This window comes from Macaca mulatta, chromosome 12 (assembly GCF_049350105.2).
Source record: "Macaca mulatta isolate MMU2019108-1 chromosome 12, T2T-MMU8v2.0, whole genome shotgun sequence".
In the NCBI taxonomy this organism is placed as follows: domain Eukaryota; kingdom Metazoa; phylum Chordata; class Mammalia; order Primates; family Cercopithecidae; genus Macaca; species Macaca mulatta.
In genome coordinates, this window is record NC_133417.1 from 79,188,967 (window position 1) to 79,195,669 (window position 6,703).

The following is a 6,703-nucleotide window of genomic DNA, read 5'->3' on the forward strand; positions in this document are numbered from 1 at the left end:
CCACTGCACTCCAGCCTCGGTGACAGTGCGAGACTCTGTCTCAAAAAAAAAAAAAAAAAAAAAAAGCAGCAGGAAAAATGCCTAGAAAACAAATAGATGTTCAAATGCAAAATAACAAGTTGGATCCTTGTCTTACAAGACATAAAAAAAATTAATTCAAAATGAATCAAAGACCTAACTGTAAGAGCTGACACGATAAAAGTCTTAGAAGAAAACATAAAGTAAATCTTCATGATCTTGGGTTAGACAATGACTTCTTAGCTATGACACATAAAGTACCAGCAACAAGAAAAAGTAGATAAATTAGACCTCAACAAAATTAAAAACAATTATGTTTCAAAGGACATCATCAAGAAAGTGAAAAGACAAACCAAAAAAATAGAAGAAAGTGTTTACAAACCATATACATGATAAAGGTCTAGTATCTAGAATATATAAAGAACTCTCACAACTCAATAATCAAAAGACAGCCCAATTTTTTTTTTCTTTTTTATTTTCTTGAGACGGAATTTCACTCTTAATGCCCAGGCTGGAGTGCAATGGCGTGATCTCAGCTCACTGCAACTTCCGCCTCCCAAGTTCAAGCAATTCTCCTGCCTCAGCCTCCCGAGTAGCTAGAATTACAGGCATGTGCCACCAAGCCCAGCTAATTTTGTATTTTTATTTTTTTATTTTTTGTTTTTTTTTTTTTTGGGACGGAGTCTCGCTCTTGTTGCCCAGGCTGGAGTGCAGGGCCTCGATCTCAGCTCACCGCAACCTCCGCCTCCCGTGTTCAAGCGATTCTCCTGCCTCAGCCTTCCTAGTAGCTGGGATTACAGGTCCCCGCCACCGCGCCTGGCTAATTTTTGTATTTTTAGTAGAGAGGGGTTTCACCATGTCGGCCAGACTGGTCTCGAACTCCTGACCTCAAGTGATCCGCCCGCCTCGGCCTCCCAAAGTGCTGGGATTACAGGCGTGAGCCACCGCGCCCGGCTAATTTTGTATTTTTAGTAGAGACGGGCTATTTCCATGTTGGTCAGGCTGGTCTCGAACTCCCGACCTCAGGTGATCTGCCCACCTTGGCCTCCCAAAGTGCTGGGATTACAGGCGTGAGCCACCACACCCGACTGACAGCCGAATTTTTAAATGGACAGAAGAATCAATAAACTTTTCTCCAAAAAAAAATATACAAAAGGGCAAAAAGCATATAAATGATGTTTAACTTTAATCGTTAGGGAACTTCAAATCAAAACCACAATTAGACACCACTTCACAACTACAAGGATGGCTATAATAAAAAGGATGGACAATAACAAGTGCTGACAAGGATGTGAAGAAATTGGATCTTTCATACATTGATGGTGGCAATGTAAAATAATACGTCTACTTTGAAAAACACTGGCAATTTCAAACAGTTAAACATAGAACTATCATATAAGCCAGCAATTTCACTTTCAGGTAGATACCTAAACTAATTAAAACACATCTTCACATAAAAACTTGTACCTTGAATGCTTGCTTGAAGTAAGCATATTAATAACTTTTTTTGAGAATTCTTAAATTATGTGATAAATCAGACATAAGGAATCAGAAAGTGGTGAATACTCTCAGTTCATAGTCCTCCTTTGAAGTTCCCAGGAATGCTCTCAATTTAGTGCTACAATTCCTTTCTTCCTGCTCCCAACAGACAAGGCCATCAAATTAGCAGAACAATTTCTGGTGAGCAGCTGAATTCTAGGGCTACCATCTAGGCTTCTGGCTCTTGGCACAAGGTGACAGATTCCTGATGGAGATGCCTCCAATGATCCTAACAGCTCCTCATTGTGGTAGCCTCCATTACTGTAGTCCACCTCTAAGTCTAAAGGCCTGAAAATGGGTCTCATACAGCACTCTTCAGGTTACCACCCTTTTTTTCACCATTACGACTTAAGGATCACCTTCCCACCGATGCAGATTTGCTCCTTATATGGGGAGGGTCTGAACAGTAAAGTGATTTACATGATGCTGATCCTTTCATCTACTGCAAAAATAGGCTGCAGAAGGCCAGCAGCAGACAAATTGCAGTCCTGTGTGGCACTTCAAAGGAGACAGGATAGTTGGGTGCAACTTCCAGAAATTCATCCAAATTAATTTGTAGTATTCACCAATCTTCAAATGGATCTTCTAGAATCAAATGCCTCCTGGATATTATCTTTGTGACAGCAGAAATAGAGAACATGCAGAGAGCAATATATATTCATTATCCTTTAAAAGAAAAAGTCTGCTGGGATAGGAAGGACTGTGGAACAGCTGTTTTCTCCCCAGTTTTACACATAAAAGAATTCTATATGTAAAACACCTGTAGAGCATGGATTATCTAGTATGTTTATTATAGATCCACTACCCCACTACCCAACGTGTTGTTTATCCTATCATGAGCCTGAGCAAACACTTATAACATATGAAACCTACCATCTGTAGACCTGGAATCTGGCCACCACTGGAAACATTTGGTAGCTCTGAAAATATTGCCTTTTATTCTTTGATGTTGCCTATGCAAGAGTGAATTAATTCTCCCCAACCAATAGAATGAAGTCAGATTAGGAACAGGTTCAGGTTGGTGTATCTAGCTCATAGAAATTTCCAGGCCACAATAATTTTTTTAATGGGGCTCACTCTGTTGCCCAGGCTGGAGTGCAGTGATGGATCTCGGCTCACTGCAACCTCCATCTCCCAGACTCAAGCAATCCTCCCACCTCAGCTTCTCGAGTATTTGGGATCACAGGTGCACGTCACCACATCTGGCTAATTTTTTGTATTTTTGGTTGAGATGGGGTTTTGCCGTGTTTCCCAGGCTGATCTTGAATTCCTGAGCTCAGGTAGTCCACGTGCTTCGGCTTCCCAAAGTGTTAGGATTACAGGCATGAGCCGCTGCGTCCACCTAAGAAAGACTTTTTAAACTTCTTAAACATGCAAGTAATTTTACCTGGACCAAGCAAGAATACTTAACCCAGAAACTAAAGTATCTAATGAAAAAGGACAGAGAGAAAGATGACCCAGCGTTCCCCAAGGATGCAGACTTGAGCTCATTTATCCTGAGTGAAGAGAAAGTACCCCAAAAAAGCAAAATGTCTATTTGGAGCAGAAGGTACTATCATGGTACAAAAGCAAGGAAAATAAAAACTTTCATGTCTTTAATTACAGTGACACCTGCCCACAAAATATTGTGATCTAGTAAGTTTCTCAGAGTCTGGCTAAAGTATCAACTCCTTCTCCCTGTAGAAAGGGGCAGGAGATTTCCCTCGCCCTTTTAAGAGTCTGGAAGCCAGGAACGGTGGCTCATATCTGCAATCCCAGAACTTTGGGAAGCTGAGGTAGCCTGACCACTTGAGGCCAGGAATTCGAGGCCAGCCTGGCCAACATGAAGAAACCCCGTCTCTACTAAACACACACACACACACACACACACACACACACACACAAAGCTGGGCATGGTGGTGCATGCCTGTAACACCAGCTACTTGGGAGGCTGAGACACAAGAATCATTTGAGCCTAGGAGGTGGAGGTTGCAGTGAGCCGAGATCCCACCACTGCACTTCAGCCTGGGCCACAAAGTGAGATTCTGTCTCAAAAAAAAAAAAAAAAAAAGTTTATAAAACACAAATTCCTTATCGAAAAGACTAGCTTTCAACCCAGGTTGGCTTTGACTAACACAGCCCTTCTTCCATGCTTTGCTCCTGCCCAGTCTCAGTTAGATACTTGGTGAAACTGCTCAGACAGCTAGCCAGTGCAAGATCTGGCCAGGTACCAATACGAGAACTGACAGAAATTTCTGTCTCTTCCAGAAATTACCTGCTGGTTCTTATCACAAGGTGTAGGTCCAAGGCCCTAGCCAGTTTCACCAGCCACCTTGTCTCTTGAGTGCTGCCTTTTGCCAACCCCTAGAAAAGGAAGGGAGAAAATTCCTTCTCTGGTTTCAAAATTTCTTGTTTGTGTTGATTTTTGTGTATGGCATTTGATAAGGATCCAATTTCATAATTTTGCACATGGACATCCAGTTTTCTCAATACCATGTATTGAAGAGACTATCCTTTCCTCATCATGTATCCTTGGCACTGTTGTCAAAAATTGTACATATAAAGTTGAACAGAAAAAATTTACATGTGTGTAATACATGTAAATTTACAAAGTTTATATGTATGAAATAAGTTCATACATATAAAGTTGATTTTATATGTGATTTTATATGTATGAATTTTATTTCTTGACTTTTTTTGAGATGGAGTCTCTCTTTGTCACCCAGGCTGGAGTGCAGTGGTGCGATCTAGGCTCACTGCAAGCTCTGCCTCCTGGGTTCATGCCATTCTCCTGCTTCAGCCTCCTGAGTAGCTGGGAAAACAAATGCCCACCACCACGTTCAGCTAATTTTTTTGTATTTTTAGTGGAGATGGGGTTTCACTGTGTTAGCCAGGATGGTCTCAATCTCCTGACCTTGTGATCCACCCACCTCAGCCTCCCAAAGTGCTGGGATTACAGGCTTGAGCCACCACGCCCGGCCTCTTGACTCTATTCTTTCCATTAGTCTATGTCTGGCTTTAGGCCAGTACCATACTGTTTTGATTACTGTAGCTTTGTAATATATCTTGAAATCAGGAAATGTGAGGCCTCTGGCTTTCCTCTGGTGAGGAATAACCAACCAAGATTGCTTGGTTATTCAGAATCTTTTGTGGTTCCATATGAATTTTAGGATTTTTTTTTTCCTATTTCTGTAAAAATAAAAGCCACTGGAATTTTTTTTTTTTTTTCTTCTGAGATGGAGTTTCACTCTGTTGCCCAGTTGGGGTGAAGTGGGATGATCTTGACTCACTGCAACCTTCACCTCCCAGGTTCAAGTGATTCTCATGCCTCAGCCTCTGGAGTAGCTGGGATTACAGGCATGTGCCAGCACGCCTGGCTAATTTTTGTATTTTTAGTAGAGATGGGGTTTCACCCTGTTGGCCAGGCTGGTCTCAAACTCCTGACCTCAGGTGATCCATCTGCCTTGGCCTGCCAGAGTGCTGGGATTACAGTCGTGAGCCACCATGCCTGGCTGCCATTGGGATTTTGACAGGGATTTCAATTAATTTATAGATTCTTTTGACTAGCATTGACATTTTAATAACATTAATTCTTCCAGTCTCTAAACACAAGATATCTTTTCATTTATTTGTGTCTTCTTTAATTTCTTTCATCAATGTTTTATAGTTTTTGGTGTACAAAGTTTTCATCTTCTTAGCTAAGTTTATTTCCAAGTATTTTATTCTTTTGATGCTATTGTAAATGGAATTGTTCTCTTAATTTCCTTTGTGAATAGTTCATTGTTAGTGTATGGAAATGCAACTGATTTTTGCATGTTGATTTTGCATCTTGTAAATTTCCCAAATTCATTTATTAGTTTTAACAGATTTTTTGTTGTCTTTAGGTCTTTAGTGCCTACTATATATAAGATCATGTCATCTGCAAACAGAAATTGTTTTACTTCTTCATTTCCAATTTGGATGCCTTTTATTTCTTTTTCTTTTTCTTGCATAATTGCTGTGACTAGGACTTCTAGTACTGGTAACCTTAACTGTAACTCTTCTATTAATAGTACTATTCCAGTACTCTCCCACTATGGTGAGAGTGGGCATCTGAAACAATAACACTTCTAGAAGAAAGCATAGGGGAAAAGTTTTGGACATTGTTCTTGAAAATGTTTTCTTGGATATGACACCGAAAGCACAGGCAATAAAAGCCAAAACATACAAGTGGAATTACATCAAACTAAAAAGCTTTTTCACAACAAAGGAAACAATCAACAAAATGACAAGGCAACCTACAGAAAGAAAAAAAGTGTTTGCAAACCATATATCTGATAAGGGGTTAATATTTAAAATATATAAGGAACACCTACAACTTAACAGCAAAAACAAAAACTAAAAACAATTCATCTTTAAAATGGGCAAAAGATCTGAATAGCTATTTCTCCAAAGAAGACATACAAATGGCCAACAGGTACATGAAAAGGTGCTTAACTTAACTAACCATCAGGGAAATGCAAATCAAAACCACAATAAGATATTACTCACACACATTAGAATGATCATTATAAAACAAAACAAAACAAAAAAACAAAAGTGTTGGTGAAATAGAGAGAAAAGAAGACCCCCATACATTGTTAGTGGGAATGTAAATTGGTATAACCACTATGGAAGACAGTATGGAAATTCCTAAAAAAATTAAAAAGAGAACTACCATATGATACAACAATCCCACTTCTGAGTATATATTTCTAAAGGAACTGAAATCAGTATGTCAAAAAAGTCTGTAAATATGTACATATTGCCATATATCCAAAAAATATATATGGAAGTAACCTAAATATCCATCAGTGGATAAATGGATAAAGAAAGTATGGTATACGCATAAAATAGGACATTATTCAGCCTTAAAAAATAAAGAAACCCTGCCATTCGCAATAATATGGATGAACCTGGCGCATATTATGCTAAGTGAATAAGCCAGACATAGAAAAACAAATAACTGCCTGATCCCACTTATATGAGGAATCTTGGATAGGAACACTCATCGGAGCAGAGAGCAGCATGGTGGTTCACAGAAACTGGTAGAAGGGGAAATGTGAAGTTGTTGGTCAAAGGGTACAAATTTTCAGTTACACAACATGAATAAATTCTGGAGATCTACTATACAGCACAGCGCCTATAG